We start from the raw sequence: 18644 nt of genomic DNA on the forward strand, positions 1-18644 counted from the left end.
CAACTGAATTGCTTTCCAGCTCAAAGAGATGTTGCTGTACAATTTTACCAGAGTGGCAAATCCATTTAAAACCAAGAGAAAACAAACTCATGCAATGACACCAGAGTTAAAGATTTACGGGAAATTTGGTCTTACTTGTAAGAAACACTTGCACTACCAATACCACCGGCATGAAAAATAAAAAAGGCTCCAAATTCATCTGTTTATGGAAATTTCGTCAAGGTATTACAGTTAATCTGACAATGATATATTGCTGTTTAAAAATGCTACATAGTGCACTTTTAACTGAGCTTGGAGAGAGGCTGTGTCCAACACTGTTAACAACTGTGACCCCATTTGGGGTGAACAGTGAATCACAGTAGTAGTAGCACCAATGCCTCTGCTGTTGTCTATGGAAAGTTCACATTGGGAATTTCCAGTCAGGACCGGGTGGCTTGACTACAAGCTTGGCGCTGGGCCGCCTCATGTGGTTTTTTACTCTTTTCTGCAGTCATGCCCACATAACTGACCTACAAATGTGTGTGAAATTTACACGTGTGGTGAATGTGACCATTTGTAAGAGATGGAAACGTGTGCCTTACCACAGTTGCGCTCACCATAAAGGATATACTATTCTAGATTACAGGTTTGACACAAGGCTAGAGTGTTACTTAATCTTCAGTGACAGGTAGCGTGTGGCCTTTGGTCGAGGTTGAGTCAATGAATACCACCACTGAAGAAGAACAAGTCCTCACCACATGGTTAACGTTAATGTTCGTGCTTTATCAATGACATGTCCAGGTTCTGCCTCCTGTTCATGTCTGATTCTTAAAATCTAGTTTTTCTTTGTTCACTGACTGCTAACAGAACATGCAGGGTAAACCACAAGTATCAAATTCTGCATTGAGAGAATATCTTGAGAATTACTATGGATAAACAACTAATTGGAAACAGATTATGGTGTTTACATGCCTCTGTATCCCAACTCCGATCACTAAATCCCAGCAAATCAAGGTTTCCCTCGATGACTGTATGAGTTTCTGTAAATAGGACAAAGCAGAGGACTTTACTCTCCTGCATGATATCAGAACATTATCATAATTCAAATGTACTCACTGACTTACAGAAGAACAGAGGCGTCCTCAGTGAAAGGTTGGTTTTGGGAAACATAGGTATGGGTCTTTGGCAACAGGGATCACCTATTTCTATTTGGCTTCTCTCTGGAGAGGAAGACAGCAGTGACTTTCCACCCCGAAATGAGCGCTAGTGAGGCGCTGCGCTCCTGCTGTGTGACAACGTCAGTCTGACCAAAGTCAATAAGACCTGCTGTGTGAGTGTAACTAAAGTAGGAACGGGGGGCCCGGCGGTGGACGACTGTGACTCCTGTGTGACCACACAATGCCCAGAATAGAGTATCTTAAGTATAATGGCCTCATTCATTCTTTCATTAATTCTCTCACACACACACACACACCCTTCCACATGCTTTTGTTTTGACCCGGTGTGAGTGCCAGATTCGTGGTGTTTCCCGCATCAGGGAAATTCAGACAGAAATGTTTCCCAAACTGACTTGCAAATACTTTTCTGTGATTGTTGAAACTTCTCTGGCGCTCATTGTGTTTTTCTTTGAGGAAAAGTTCACCCATCTGGCACCAAACTAGAATAAAACAAACCCTTAAAGCCCCCACCTCCTCCACCCTCACACACACACACACACGCACACACACGCACATGCAGTACACACACACAGGTACTCCAATATTTCCTGAGGCCACATACTTGCACACAGAGCAGAGTGGATTTGATGTGACGGGCAAGAAAAGTTTCTCCTGCTCACACACCTCGTAGAAATAGATTTATCACAGCTTGGCACGGTTTAGGCCTCAGAAAACCCAGTGTGCATGCATGCACGTGCATACGTTTGTTTGTAGGCATATGTCCAATGATGATGTATCGTTCCCCTTTTTTAAAGCATATGGCGAGTCACTGCAATTAGGCCAACATCCCACTCAGAGCTCTTGTGCATCGCCAGAGGGAAAAGCTATGAGTCAGTTGTCAAGCCTGAAAAAAGACAAGTTCACCCTAAAGTGCCTACATTGATCATTTTCAGGCATATTTGCATTCCTGCAAGGCGAGCTTGCTGCCGGCTGCGCGGTGCGGCAGGATGGTTTAGTCGGGCAGCGATTTGCCCGTTTTGGGAGATTTTGATGAATTCCTCTCAACCGCTTCTCCTCCTCTTGTTTTTGCTCTTTTCCAGCTCATTTCACACACTGACAGGCTGCCCTGTGCCTCAGACGAGAGGGTGAGCGAGTGCGGCAGGACGGTGGTGGAGCTTTGAGTGTGTGCGTTTGTGTACGCGTGTTGGTTTACGCACGTGCATTTGTGTACCTAGTTAGCAGCGCGTGTCAGAGTGTCTGTCTATGCAACCAAGCGTTTCTACGGGTGTGTCTAGACCAAGCTGGAATGTGACCATGTGTGTTAGAGTGTGTCTAAATTGATGTATTTGTGTCTGCACTGTGGTTTTCACAACATCACACACTCGAATAAAGACCTCGGAAGATAAATCTAGATTTTTTAAGAGTTTATTAATCTCAAAGTTCAAAGACTTAGAGACAAGTCTTGCCAAACATTTTATTTGAAGCTGAAGTCAGTATGTGTCACGGCTTACCAGACTGACAGATGGGTGTTTATGTATTTGTATATCTAGAGGGAAGCTTTCTGTGCTATCAAAGTGTCCATGAGCAAGATGATGTGACGTACTCAACCGTGACATATCTGATAAAAGATGCTTTGTAAAGGGACTTTGTATGTGTGTTTGTCTGTGTGTGTGTGTGTGTGTGTGTATTTCTAAAGTCCCTGTTGCTTCGTGTAAATCGACTTACACATAAAGCTCTCTCTTACCTTATAATCTTATTTGAGGCTGCAACAGGCAATCTTGCATGTTGGCGTGTACAAGTGCAAGCTTCAATAACCCAAAATGAGATTTTGGTAAACTGGCTTCTCTGCGAGGCTTTTTATAAAAGCACGAGAGAGGAAAACAATTTAATACTTTCAAGCTTCCACCAGACAGGTTAGAGTTACACATGGTAGAAAAAAAAAGCGAAAAAGCGTTTCACGGTTCTCTGCAAAATAAAAGTCAGTCTTAATCCTCACATTATCCACAACACTCATATTTGAATGTGTGTTTCAAATAATAAAAGTGTTATATCTTGGCATCTTGAAATTTCACATTTATGTGGCACATTTTGGGAAATACGCTTATTCCTTTTTCTTACCAAGAGCTAGATGAGAAGACTGATACCACCCTCAGCAATATGAACCTATTTCTGATAGAAGGCAGTGTGTGTTTAATACTGCTGATTTAGAACAAATGTGATTAAATATGGACTTTTGCACCAAAATCAGCTAAAAAGCAACTCATTGTACAAACAATGCCACAGTTTTCCTTTATACTGTACCTGTTGGCAGTCTGTGAAGTGTGTGTGTGTGTGTGTGTGTGTGTGTGAGTGTGTGTGTGTGTTAGGGATACTGTGTTTATCCTGCTCTAACCACACTTGTTGATCCCCTGCCAAGTGGGTCAGTCTCTCTGGAGCAGCCAAACACTCTGATGGAGCTGTAGATGGAGAGTGTAGGAAAGGAGGTAAAGGAAAAAAAACAGAAGAGAGGAGAGAGGAGACTGGTGGGTGTTTCAGATGTGTTTACTCACCCCCATTCCGCTGGGAAAATTTCCCCGCTTTTCCTCGAAATCTGTTCGCGTTTTACAGAATTGAAAAAGGAGGTCATGGGCCACAACAAGGCCATGGTACAAAAACAATTGAACATCGCTGAGGTAGGCATATTTCAAGAGAAGTGGAAATGACTCCTGTATGTATGGATGTGTAAGGGGATTTACTGTGTGTCTGTGAGTGTGTGGGAGCCTATGAGTGCGCACGTGCTCGCAACTTAACCGCAACCAGACTCGTCCCAGATGTGAGTCAGTGTGAAGCAGCTGGACAGTTTCTGGGGCTTCAAAGGTGGTCAGGGCCACGTCTGCACAAACAAAACTACAGTGCTTCATATTCCGGAGCGTCCAAACGCACGTGAGCAGACATAAGTTACACACCGTATGTACACACATGCTATGAGGGCACGCTAAGCACTTTCATTGTTTTGGGTATAAAAATGTTGAGTATGATTGACTTAGAGGCTAACTAGCCTCTTAAACTGCTCAAATTACACAATAATCTGGCAGCCAACTAAAGTTCGGGATCACGGTGTCAACAGAGAGGGTTTTGGAAAAAGAGAAAAAAATACTGTAATCCTGCCCAAAAAATAACATGCCCTAATTTTTTCTCCAGTTGAAATGAAAGAAAAATTAGGAGGGGCCAATTATAATAAAATCGCATTGTTTGAGTTGGTCTAGTCATGCAGTGAACAATGTTTGAAATCCGATTAGGTGCTTGGTTGGATTGGATTGAACAATGAGAGGACAGCAACGAGTTCATGAGAACCAAAACAAAATTAAGGCGAAGAGATACACATCAGGAGTTCTCTCTGGTGTTTCTTCCAGTCGCTTATTAGGCCTGTTAGAAATACAAGATCTGTAATTTTTTACAGCTATAACCATCTGACAGCCAAGTGTGTCAGACTTTTCACTGATAACATCAGAGCAGGCAAACCAAAAATTCAAAATAACCAGTGATTTCACTTATTGATAAAACTAATATTCCTTGTGCATAAAACTAGTGCTGATGCAGTGGAACATGTTTTTCCATTATGAACCACTTGTGGTTTAAGAATGACTCATCAATGATATTTGACTACGTGTTTCTGTGCGAGATACAAGATACAATCCCAGGTGAAATATGATGAAAAAGAGGTCATCCAGATGCTGACATGGACTGGTTTTGACGTCGCTATAGCCACATGTGTGCTCTTAAAAGTATACTCCACTGAAAACTTGTGTTTTTGAATATATCACTGTCTGCAGGCTTGAAAAAAAGTTTGTAGTTTGGAGGACAGCAGCTTTAGTCTGTTTGGATTCATAATGGTTACGATATATCCCAGTGGAGGCCCAGTTTCATAGTAAAAAAATGTCAAATTATCTATTCCAGCAGCAAAGAGGTCACAGTTCTAAATTGAAACAGACCAGAGAAAAACAAAACCCAAACCTGACGTGCATAAATTAATTTTAAATAAGAAGAGAGCTGATCTGAATCTATTTGATAATGGAGGCGACATAAATCGGCACGCTGAGTTCAACATTTGTGAACTTTGGCACACAAATTAGCACCACTTAGCACACTTTATCTTGAATAAATTGTGTGAATTGCCCCATTAGCAACCAAAATAGCAAGCTTGATAACTGAGAGTTAGCAAGCTTGCTACAGTAGCTTGGAGAACTGTTTCCCTCCTTAATATGGAAATTAAGTACAATGCTGAGAACAAAATTCTATGGTCCATTAAAGAGAAAATAGCAAAACGCTTGCATTAGGAGCTTTTGTGAGTATATGGTCCAGTACAGAGACAATAGAAGAACCTTGGTGAACTTTTGTGAGTGATTAGCGCTAATATGTCCTGATTGGTTAGCGTGTTAGTGGTTAGTTGCCAGCTACAGTAGTTTACTAGCCGTGAGAGAGGTCACCGGCGCCTAAAACCACATATTTTGTGAAGACGTGCAGATTAACTTTACTGTGCTGCTTTCTGTTGTGGCCGGGCCTTTAGACATAGTGACACACATTACAATAGTACTTCTGTAAAAAAAACTTATTGTATGTAGTAAATAGTAGTATTGTGTAAATAAAAGTATACATGAGTAGTATGGATATTTTTGTACCCTGCAAGTATGTTATTCTTTTTTTTGTCTGGTTTCTCTAGAGTTTAAGAGCCAAAACAGGGAGAATGGTTGTTCTCACTGATGCCAAGATGTTGATTTCTGCAACAAGACAAATTTTTCAGTCTTGTAAAAGCATATAAATACCACAGATTTAAATTAATTATGTCACATGATAATTCAGAGCAGATCTGGTAATTTCTGCTACTTTAAAAAGCAGTTTAGTCAGCAATGGTCTGGTGTCTGCTTCTGGTTATCTGATACTGTATAGCTCTGTTGTTGATATAGCAACATTAATCATATAAATTTGGGGGATTTTCATACAGACTTATCTTGATGTGTGTGTGTGTGTATTTGTAACCATGTAAATGTGGATACCTTGGTCAGAGGTGATGAGCTCAGCACAGAAAAGTAGCTCATAAACAAGCTGAAGCCTCGGGCTATGACCGCTGCAAATGCACACGAGCCAAATCAACCACTGCGAGCCTCTCTCTCTCTCGATCGCACACACATCGACAAACAGCTGAGCTCGATTTTCGGCTGAACACAACGTCCTGTCCGGCCTAGACATCGACTGTTGACAGCTAATTCAATCTGGATCAAGATGGTGCAACGTGTTACTGAAACTCAAGCTCTCTCCGTTTGACGGGGGCTTGACATCCGCTTAGAAACGTGCTGCACCGCTTAATGGAGCACGTGGACCTCCGAAAGGAATCAATTTCTCCTATTGCAATTGGGTAAACACTGTTAGAACAAGAGCAGGAAATCATAACATATCCATTAGAGAAAGGGAGGTGAGGTTATAAAACACATCTGTTGAGAAAATATACAATTGAGGAGATGTTTGGGGAAATGGAGGCTTTTTCGTCAGAAAGGGATGCCTTCAGGCCGGGTAAATACTCATCTGATGTTAAACACACAATGAAGCAATACTAGAGGGTGATAATGGGAGAAAATGGCGTAGAAAAGCCCCTTTATTGACGGTAAGCTTGATCAGAATAAAAAACAGCTGCATTTGTGTTCCGGTTATGTCCATTTATGTGTGTGAACACACTGTGGTGCACTTGGGGACTCATCTGAACTGGACGAACTGTTAGATATTTTGTGGACATTTAAAGTCACTGCGGTTGGTTCTGACTTTGAGAAGAGGTTGTTTTACAGTTAGTGGTTTGGTTTAGGGTTCGGGTTTGGGGTTTGGGAGCAAATGGTGTCAAGGTGCCTCACATACAGTAGGATGCAGGGCAAGTGTGTGTGCAGGTGTATACATGTGAAATAGTGTATGTGTCTTCCATCAAAACCCTGTAATGAAGTTGAATAAAGTCAAAGATGTTCTCCTAGGAAATCACTTTCTACCTCTTTTCCAAGTGGTGATCATACTGTAGGTGATGTTATTCATTTTGGGGGAATAAACAGAGGGCTCATGTGTAGTTCAAGAAACACTATGTCCTGATAAAACTATTGCTTATGTACTAAACCAACAAAAGTGCTCAATGCAGGTCTGTCTTTTTCAAATGTTTGTACGTGATGTCGTGTGCAAACAGAACACCATATCTGATTATTTCATTTAACACCCATGTAAAAACTTTAATTGGAGACATTGATTGGATTGATTAGAAAAAATTAGTCCATGTAATTGCAGTCTCAGGAGTGTGCTGTATTGGTTGCCAAGTGCAGATATAGGTTTATATTCACTCCTAACACAGGAATTTGTTAGTTGGAGATAGCTCAATATTGTGGAAAGCGAGTGCAGATTGCTATCAAAGTCCTTATTGTTAATTCTTTTTGAGAAGTAATTGAATTGGTGTAAATTTGTTGTCTGCACGTTATGTTTCCTGTCTGCATAAAATGAATATTTTCCCCTGTTTCACAACAAACTCGCACGGCACAAACTGCCCTGGAAGGCAGCTTTGAAAAGTAAATGTGATATGCAGCTGCCAATTATCAGCTGGCCTGAAAACTATTATAAATTGCTTACATTTGACAGTGGACTGTGTATAAAAGGCTAACTTAGGAGACAATTTCTCACAAAAATATCACAAATTTAGGCTCCAGGCTTACAAGCTTGTTTGTGTGTCTTGGATGTGACTCTGAGAGAGCTAATCATGTAATTTCTCACTAGCTTCAAATCGGAGGAGTTGCATGTGTTGAAACGACCTCACAATACCTCTAATTTAACTTTTCAACCAGCATAAGTATACAATAGAATAGAAGGATGAAAGCAACACTGGGATTCATAATGCATTGTATATGTATGCTTCTGAAAAATAGGCCAATTATTTTGCCATGTATGTCAGTTTGTGTGGATGTGTGTGCATTGGTGTATATAAATATTAGTGTGTTTTTCTTGCAGTGAACAGTGTGCGCTGTATGTCATCACTCTCTGAATGAACTCCCCCAATTATACAAAGCGTGTCAGTATTTCTTTTTGTGCTTGGAGCCTGTGCTAATGTGCACATGCATGTCTTTTGTTTATGTACACTTTGCAGCCATGTGCTCAGGGACTCCTCAACATCTCTCCCAAAAGCCCCCTCAGTAACCTAAACCCTCTGGCTTTGACAAAACATAATTAAACGCAATAAAAAACGTGACCTACTTTTACATGATCGGAGACACAGACAAGAGGGCCAGAGCGCAGACAGGGTGTCTTTTAGGATTAACACGTATACATACACACACATACTTTCTCCTTTCTCTCCTCTCCTGCGCTGGCTCTCTGTGTAAACCTGGTAGTCTACACACTGATGCATCCACACACATATCCATCAAAAGTCTCAAATTCCCTCCCCCTGCCCTCGTTTGGCCCACATCCCACATCGCCTCACAGGACTCCCACCTCGCCGCGGCCTCAGGTCACAGCTCATTTGCTGAGGCCATCTTTGTTTCTCACTCTTTCTCCCTGCACTGTTTTGGACTGGGAGTCACAGGCATGCTCATGTGTGTGTCCCCCCCCCACCCCCACCCTCATACTTGGACTGGAGCATGATAATTTATATAGAGTCAGGTAAGTTAATTGTTTTTGTCCTGTAAGCGATTAGTTACTCAGAAAAGTATAAGTCTGACGTGCTAATAAAAATGATTTAGCCCAGGTTTGCCACCCACATGGAATGATTGTATAATAGTGTGTCAGTACACTGTCATGTATGTGGGAGTCTGACGTGTAAAACAAATAAAATACATATAAAAAAAAAAATCTTGTTCCTACCGCAACTGTAAAGATTCCTCATGAGGAGTGGTTCAGTTGCACGTAGGAGGTTTGGAAATGACTTTCCTTAAAATCTGTCAGGGAATTGAAACACTCTAATCCATTTCAATCAGTGCACAAAGCCAAAGACAGACAAAAATGACAAGTGAAAGACGTGGGTTTAACAAAACATCACTCTCATCCCACTCCGTCTTTTATTTGCCAGCGCATCAAAACGAAACGTGAGCTGACGTTTTCCAGAAGCTGCTGAGGCAGTTTTCTGGATCTAATAAGTGTCTCTTGGTGACTCATTGTAAAAGGCTCCTCACCTGTCTGCCCACTCAAATGCACAAACACACACATACCATCACACAAACACAAAGTAGTACACACACGTCCGAGGCTTTAAGTTATAGTGACCCCGCTCCTTTTCCCAGGCCAGTCAGCCGGCGAAAGTGAAGCTGTCACTGCCTGGATGAGTGCTGTGGCCGTTAGCACCATGGGTCACTGTGGGGAAAGGCCGTCTGCAAAGCCAATTAGCCTCTCAGTGCACCATAAAAACAGACCAAGCCTGCTGCTCGGGGGAAACTTTCCTGGCTCAGACTCCACATGGAGGATTTTTTCCAATACGACAATTTTGAGAGATGGGCGGTTAAAAAAAAAAAAAAGAAAGAAAGAAAGTGAGTAGAAAAAAGTGGAAACCCAATCTCCCCACTCCCAAAATATTTGCACTGCTGAGGAAAACAAAAGTGATCTGATTTCTGTTTGAATTCATTTTTTGGTGACACTCTGAGGAGACCGGGGGGAATTGTGGAGCAGACACATAATCTCTCTTTGACAAGAAAATTACCCAATGAAGTCTAAATGTTTATATACTGTATACCAGCAAGGGGAAATGCTGAAGAGCTTGGTAGAGAGATTGAGAGGCTCACCAAAAACCGAATGGCTGCAGGCAAAGTCCCAAATAAACACCTGTCAGATGGAAAAGCAAACAATAAAAAATAAAGCTCAGTGATAACTCAGTTATGACTTTTAGCTTTGAGTGCCAAAGTGCCCACGTCTTAGCCTAATGTCTCATTGGTAAGAGTAAATAATGGTTATTTAATCAGTGAGTAAACTCTATCTGCTGGTGATAATCATGAGATGTGGATGAAAGCTTAGGAAAAAGCGAGTAAGAGGACCTTAACCCTCATCCTACCGACATATTTAACATTCAAGGACTGCTGACTGGGGTCTCTGGGGACCCTAAGAACAAATACGGTAAGAAATAGCCATTGTTGCAAAATGTTAACTTATTTCTTCTCAAAACATTATTAGTTATGTAATTTATGTCATCTGAGAAAAAACCCCAGATTATTATTATTTTAGGAAAGTTACAGTTAATTTGCATATTGTGTAAAGCAAAAATATATACTTTTCTTTAATACAAATTGCAGCTTTTATCCCAAGGACAATCTTTCCGCAAAGCCTTCAAAATGACTGACAGAGAGCCCCTACCCCCCTGATAGTGTGTGATACTTTAAATTAGGACCCACGGCAAACATGAACTCAATAAATAGTTCCATCTGTTAAAACTACATAAGCAGAACTGGGTTCTTTTGACTGGGGTCTCCCAGGACCCCAACACATTGGTATTTTTAAAAAGCACTAATTAAAACAGAAACACAAAACAATGATATGAAGTCATTAGGAACAAATTGATTGACAAAGTCATGAAAGATTGGAATGATGGAATAAAGCACCTGTGAGATAAAAAGTAAACCTCTGGGGTCTGCGGGTCCCCAGTCAGTCGGATTAAGGTTAAGTCAACATTGTCATAGTTATTATTTTTGCCTTAATGTCAAAGTGGGACACTTTAGAAGCTGAGGTGCAATATGTAAATCTCAATTGAATTGTTCTTGATTTATATTAATGCAATGTCTCAGAACTTAAAAAAAACACTAATACAGATGTAGGTTTCATACATCATGAAACTCAAACCGAAGTTACTTTTTAAATGATTGTTGGTCAATAATATTTTGGTTGGTCCTAGCCTTGGCAGGGTTCATTCCCAGCACTGCCAGGTATATCATGTTTCTCTTCCCATCTGATGATCTTGCTGCCACTGCAGTGACCTCGTGCAGGTCATTTGAGCAACCGATGAAGTGCATCCATCTAAGGAGCTTGCATGTGCATTTCTGTGAGACTGAGAAAACTGTCAAGTAAACATTCCCCTTTTACACACTGTAAAAACAAAACTTTTTTTTTGTTCCCTGTTTTGTTACTCGCTCCTCCCCTCCTTGGTTTCTCTTGGATAACTCACCCTGCAACCATAAATGAAGATTTATGTCTTCTGTGATTACAATGTGGAAAGGTGGGGTGGATCACTGCACAAACACACTGTGGTCTTATTCAGTCTAGACGCTGTGGCTAATCAAAGTAAAAAAACAGAACAGCTCATGAAGTACAGTAGCTGAGCATCTGCAGAACGGCACATTTTACTGATACAAAGACGACAAAGATAAAAGACAAAAAAAGGGGGTTGCTTGGGAGAGGGTTGCCCACCCACGCACACTGACCCATAAGCACAGATATGCAACCTACTGTACTCTCTCTCCCACACACATAAAGGCTTTGAGACACATGGAGGCCCAGTGATGTTTTGACAACAATCGCAGCGTGATATCCAGAGCGCGGCTCAGACTTTAGCCCTCTTTCTCTGACTTTCTTTCCCACTCTCTGTGTCAGTTCATGTCTCTCTCGCTCTCTTTCTCTCATTCACTCACTCACTTATGCACACACACACACACACAGACAGACACGCACACACATGTTTTCTCTCAGGTGATTCAGATCACAGCGCTTAATGTGTCACGCTTGACTTTCGCCTCAGGCTGTGGGACTACCAAGAAAGCAGGAGGTTTTCCCACACAACATCCCAGGTTTGAACTTTTATATTTTCATTCTACAAAATTAAAAACGTGAAGCTTCTCATCTCTATTGGCTTTTGACCAGTGCCCTACTTACATCTCATCTTTCTTGCTTGCTTTCTCTTACACGGACATTTCTTAAATTAGTTTCCCTCTTCTCTCATCCCTCCACATCCATCAGTCTGTGTTTTGATTAGTAAATGGAGAACTTAAAGCAGGTGATGATAAAGCTTCTGCTATATCTGGCTTTGGAAGCAAGTTATACATATAGTATATTAGCGTACAATATACTGCATGTGACTCTATGAGCTTGCAGTTTGGAGCTTGGGTGGCCCTGCTCAGTAATGAAACCCATCCTCCACTGATGACTGAGAGTCAAGTTGACTACAGTGGGAGCCATTTTTACAGCTGGTTTATAAGAACCGCTCCATAATAGATGCCATTATTGAAAATTACATTTTCAGAGCACTTAAACATATTCAAATATTCCACATCATATCTAATTCAGCATGAATCCAACATGTTCCATGTATGCAAAACAGCTTTAGCTTGTGGCGTCCAGTTTTCTCTCCAGTTGTAGTTGTGACTCACACATCAATGTGTAACTTCAGGGTCTGCACATTTTCACAGAATAGATCATAGCTGTATTATTATATACTGTTCCATATGGATAATATGAATTTAGTCTAATCTAATGAAGTAAGAAAGTGTGTCTGTATTGAATGTTTGCTTTCCTGCGTGCGGCTGCTCAACGTGTGTGGTGCTTGTACCGTTGTGCATGCTTTCAGTTTGTACAGTAACTCGTTTATAGTCTCTTCCCTGTTCATCTAATTGCTTAATTTATTTCAGCTGTGTTGTATAACTTACTCACACTTTATGAGCTCTCAGATAACAATTTACAGAAGGTTGGATGTTGATTCTTGTTGTCCGCTCACTGATTCTGCTAAGTGTCCAATATAATGCATGAGAACAGGATGAATGGGGGGAAATTTGCAGCAGTATTAATTCATTGTTTTGGCCACGTGGGGGCAGTGGAACAAACTGTAACTACACCTGGCATGTTAGTAAAATGCCGCCTACATGAGCAACATTAGCATTCATTTGGAGTCATGTTTCCGGCCATCTGATGAATGCAAGTCCAATATTTACTCTCCTTCTTGCACTACTTTAGTCTCCACCAGCCCCCAAGGGAACTATATGACTTTTTAGCTGCTAAATGCTCCACTATATTCACTCGCTAGTTGCTAACTTTGCCTTTCTGCTGTTTGGTGCTGAGCAAGTATCATGCAGTGGGTTAATGCGACACCTTTCACATCACACATAATGTAACGTTATATTAACATGTTCCTTTTTTGTTTGATTCTTACACAGAGCCAGGCTAGCTGTTTCCCTCTGTTTTCAGCCTTTATGCTAATCTAGGTTAACCATGTCCTATCTCCAGCTAGATATAATGTCGAACTATAACTTTAATAGAAAAATATTGATTAGTGCAGCCTTAGATAAGTTGTTCAATTCAACAGAAGAGTTTGGAATCATACAAAATGTGCATTTTCTGTCAAAAATATATCTTGCTTGCAGGCAGTTTTTAAATATCCTGAAGTCATGTTTGCCCTCAGATGATCTGGCCTAGAGTATTTTGTGCACAACCAGCGCCTAACAATCACGCCTTAATGGGCCACCCAGGGGTGTTAAATTGGCCCAGAACTCACAAGCCCCCCTGGGCCATCCGGTCCAGCACAGAAGCCCTGCTGGACATCCCTTTCTTCCTGTCAAAATCTTTGCAACAGATCTGCGAGAGATCCCCTCTCATAGCCAGATGAAAGTCTGCTACTGGTAAGTAGGCCATAAAACCACAGGAAGGAGGGGAAAAAAGAGAAAGGGCCTCGGTATCCAGTGCCAAAATACAACCACCCTCTCCTCCCTCTCTCCCCATGCTTCCACTGTCCACACACCCAGTGCATCACCCCTGTGCAGCGCCCCCACCCTGCGTTAAAGACAAATGGGTCAGGAAGCCATTTGACAATGGGGCACCCCTGTGGTAACCGTGCTGGAGTGCAGGGTGGTACGGACCTACAAAGCAGGAAGAAAAGAGGAGCTCCAGATTGTTAGGTGAGCTGCAGGGTGTCAGCGAGGTGTCACCATAATTACCCTCCATCATCACCCCACCCAGGAGAATCCAGGCCTTTCGACTGAGCAATTGAATAAAGATGTGTGTGTGTGTGTGGGGTGTGTGGATTTACAGAGCCAAAAAGGAAGCTCCCGACAGCTGTTCCTCTCATCGCCTTTAACTGACGAGGGGAAGCAACCTCTCTCTCTCAATACTCTGTTTCTGTCTCTCTCTTCTTCGTCTTTCTTCCCCCATCTTCCTCCTCCATGTCATCAGAGTGGATCAAACTCTGATCCATGACCCGTTATTCAGTCAAGAAAAGGATGTTTCTGTTGAAGGGGGTGCAATTCCGGTGTGTGTATTGTGGCTTATTTTCAGGAAGCATGTGTGTGCTTGTGCATGTGTGTCGTCTGTATCCTATATCATCATCATTTCCCCCGGCTACTAGACTCCTGGGCTGCATCAAGGATAATTACAGCACCATTGATTGTCATGGTGGAGCTATAACTGTATTTCCTGTCACAGTTTGAGGTTTAGAGTTACACCACACAGGAGACCCCTCAAACTCAACCCCTTCCAACGTTAAAGTGCAGCAATTCCCCCTGTTTTGCATTTGTGCTACTTGAGAAGACTCTTTGAGTGAATCTAAACCCGATCTGTGTGTGGACAATTCCTTTCCCTTCACTCCCTGGCAGTCAGTTATGAATTACAGAATATAATGAGCTTTGCCAGAACAGAAAATCTCTGTGGGATGTGAGTTATACCAAGTGAAACGCTGAGGCTGCAGACTCAGGTCTTCAATACCGTCACTCTTTATTTAAGCCTTTAATATGACTAGACACTTGGTGCAGAGACAAGTAATTAGTGCGTCAGTCAGTTCGCTGAAGTTGAGTAACAGGTGACCCAGCGTCAGTTTCCCGGTTGTTACGGAGCCGTTGTTTCCGGTGGTACCACTTTCTCTGACATCATTTACCGGACTGGGCACACAGTTCCAGTAGGCCGATGTTAAAAGCAGGGGGCTGGCTCAGGGGGTGCTAAGCGACCTCTGCCAAGAAGTACATGCCGATGAGGTGGAAGGCTGTTTTGAGCTTGCACACGAACCAGTGGCACAGCAGAGGTGCCGTTAGAGAAACCAAATATTTACTGGTGAGGTTATCTTTAGGTACTGCCCCACGAGTGATTAAGTGATTGTTGACTAACTTCTTGAAGTATTAAGTCATCGGTTATATGCCAGATCAGGGGTTGAAACTTGGGCCAATGTCATTAGTCCAGTTACCTACAGCGTTGTTGTTATTGTCAACAAAGATCTCAATCTTGAGTTTTCATGGCTCCATTGTTGGGTTGTAGCACAGATAAGCCACACATGGAAGCTATTTCTGCCTATCTCTCTGCATAAGCCTGGTTCCTGCATCTAGATTGTGTAGCAGGGTGTTCATTTTCAGCGCCATGCAGGAGTGCAGAAGATTGGTGGAGAACCACATGTCCTGCGAAACATCTGCAGTTAAACACATGGGCTGTGGATATAAACAGCCATAATAAGCTATCATCATGTTGGTGTCTTGTAGAAATGTAATGGGTTATTATAACATCTCTTAAACTGCCTCCATGCTTTTAGTGGGGATCAGCAACAACATCATTTTTTGATTAATTGACAGGAAAGTTTAACTCAAGCTGAAAATTACTGCGATTTATGAAATAAATAGTTTTATAAGATGTCAGGGGGCCATCAGTTGCTTTTGGAAGAAGTGAAAATATCCCACTACTTCTATTAATTTGAAGTTCTGCAGCCAAGCAATTTGGATTTCTTTGACTCTTGACTTGCACATAGGCCAAACAAGTAGCATAAGTGTTATAAAAGTTGTGGTTCAAGGCATTAACAGTATGCCTCCGGTGTTGAATAGAAAACTGGACACATGTTGTGGTTCTCTAAGCTTGTCTATGATTCAGACTCATGGAGCGAACACAATGATTATTTTTTTCAACTCCGAAGGTTACAGAGTGGAATGCCTGTCCACCTATTAAGTAAAATTCCTACTCAAGGCCTTTTTTATACTAAATAGAAGCGATGCAAACATGCTTTTTAAATTGGGGCATTCTCTGGCTTTACTCAAAAGTTTTGAATTCCTTCAAAACACTTCTTCACATACCTCTGAAATGCTTTGCTAGCTGTTTTCAAGCCCCTGAAAAGACTTTCACTTTTGATAAAATCTGAAAGTTTTATGGTGTCAAAAGAAGGGAGAACATCTAAGATGTTATACGTTTCAGACTTTTTAGAGCGGAAGCCTTTTGATCTCCAGACTTCTGCCATCTACTCCAAGAGCATTGATCAGCTGGAGGGAGCTTTTATCCAAACAGAAGTTTGACCTCTTTTTGAAGACTTGGGGTTTCTACCTGCTGCTGCTGCTGCTTCTGTGGACTGAGAGCTAAACTGCAGATCAGAGAGGCTTTCAACACCCACAGTGGGAATTGCTGAATGCCCTGTTCGGTTCAATTTATTTTAGTTTAAGTCTTCTGTCCTGTCCTTCAGCTATATTCTATTAATTTCTGTTCTATTTCTATTCTATTCTATTCTATTCTATTCTATCCTATTCTCTTTGTTCCTTTGTATTATTTAATCAGTCTTATCATTAGTCAGTTCTGGGAAATCAGGAAGGACAACTTGCCATGTCATTCTCTGGATATCACACGTGAGAACAATGTTACCTCTGAGCAAGTTGTATGCCAGGCTTCCCTTAAACACACCCTTACTTCCCCCCATAGCTCACAGGTGAATGACTAACTCCTGATTCTGCACATGATGCAGGAAGGTTGTTGTTCTGGGACACCCAGGCGGGAAGGTGAGGGCCGTGAAAAAGCTTTGCAGATGCGAGGCGTCAGGTGGAGGTCGAGCTGACCTCGATTCTTCCCAGCATTACCGTGACCGGTAGGGGAAGGGCATGGGTGTGTGTGGGGAACCAGGAAGTGCCACTTTATGGGGTGGATGTAAAACCAGTGGGAGGAGGGGTCAGGAAGTCCATGACAATAGCTGAAGCTGCTGGAAGGAAATATGGGCACTGCACTGTGACTCAGCGAAATCTGCTGCGGTGATTGAGAAATGCTTCAATTTAAAATGGGACAGGGGGCTCATTCAGAATTTTAGGCCTTTCAAGATTATAATGAAGTCTATCTTTCATAAAGAAACTGCAGTCCATTTGATGAGCTTATCTTCCCTCTAAATGCCTTTTTTAAGGTAATGTTGCTCAAATGACGTTTACTTTGATTCCTTACGACTTCAAAGTAAAAGTTGGAGGTCCTCCGAGTTTCAGTTGCAGACTTCAGAGATTCAGAGCTCCAGAGCTTAGGTGGAGTGAAAGATGATCCATTTGATGTAGAAGATTTGGTTAGTTGAGGAAATTAACCTGCTGGGGAGCTCCCTTGATCTGCTGCTTCTACTTTAGCCTGTAATGAGCCTTGGCAATATGAGAGTTCTGTGTCAAGAGTGGGAGACAAGGTCAGGCCATGGAAATTGATTCACGGTCCCCCCTTGTATTAATGTCACGTGCAAACTTGAAAAATTACACCACTCTGTGTTTTTCGGTGTATCTGTTTCACCCCAACGGACTCTGGAGGGAGGTATCCAGGATGGAGATGGCGAGATGGGGTTGATGGAACAGGAAAGAGAAAAAGTCCGACAGGAATCAAGAGTCTGGGAAAGGTCTGTGTGACTGGTTATGCTCTTTAGGGAAGGTTGATCCTCACATCTGCCCTCTTTAGCTTTGGATGTCAAGGTCACAACCCCATTCTGTCATTAGTGTGGATGACAGAGGGCCTAACGGGGCTCATGGTCAGTAGGTCAGAAGCATGCGGGTGACTGACTCTAATGCAGAAGCCACAAAGGCAGTTTGGCTTGGGAAAATGTTTGGGCAGTCCAAGTCTGTATCCAACTGTGTGTGTGTGTGTGTGAGAGAGAGACAGAGAAAGACAGACATAGCAGGAAAGCATGCACAGACACACACTCTTGGACCGAGCCTTGATGTAAAGGAAATTAGTCAGATCAGCATCCCGTTTTAGCCCAGTCACGTTATGCAGATAAATCAATCTTCATCAGTATGGCACAGACGACGGGCGAATCGCAAGACCAGATCTGGAGATGATCGCCTGCTCCTGTGGTTTGCTCTGTCTTTGATGAGTTGACAACATGCTTAGTATCGCTCCAAGGATCGGGCACTGAGTTCATAAAGTCTGGATAAATACAATCAAAACAACAGACATCCTACCATCTGTTAAGTTTGATGGTGAAGGGAAAAGCTACTGTACTGGCTACAGTCCAGAAGTATTATTTAAATTAACACTAAATCTAAATTAGTGACAGAAATCTACACACACCTAGAAGTCATTGCTGGCTTTTTAGGACTTGTTGCATCATGCTTGCTTTATTGTTGACATCAGTCAGTGAAGTCACACAAGAGCTAAAGAGCTGATCAGATGGAAAGTGGGTCATCTGGCCAGCTGCCACTGAAGTCAAGCTAAGTCAGGCCCTCATCTCCATCACCTGGCTGTTTGGAATGGGTTTACATAGTCATGGCCTGCAGAAGACCCCCACACAGGCTGGGAGGGAGCGAGAGAGGGAGAGCTCCTCTTGAACCGTGAAGGAAACGCTGAATTGGACTTTCGCAC

Source organism: Thunnus thynnus, chromosome 24 (genome assembly GCF_963924715.1).
Source record: "Thunnus thynnus chromosome 24, fThuThy2.1, whole genome shotgun sequence".
Taxonomy (NCBI): domain Eukaryota; kingdom Metazoa; phylum Chordata; class Actinopteri; order Scombriformes; family Scombridae; genus Thunnus; species Thunnus thynnus.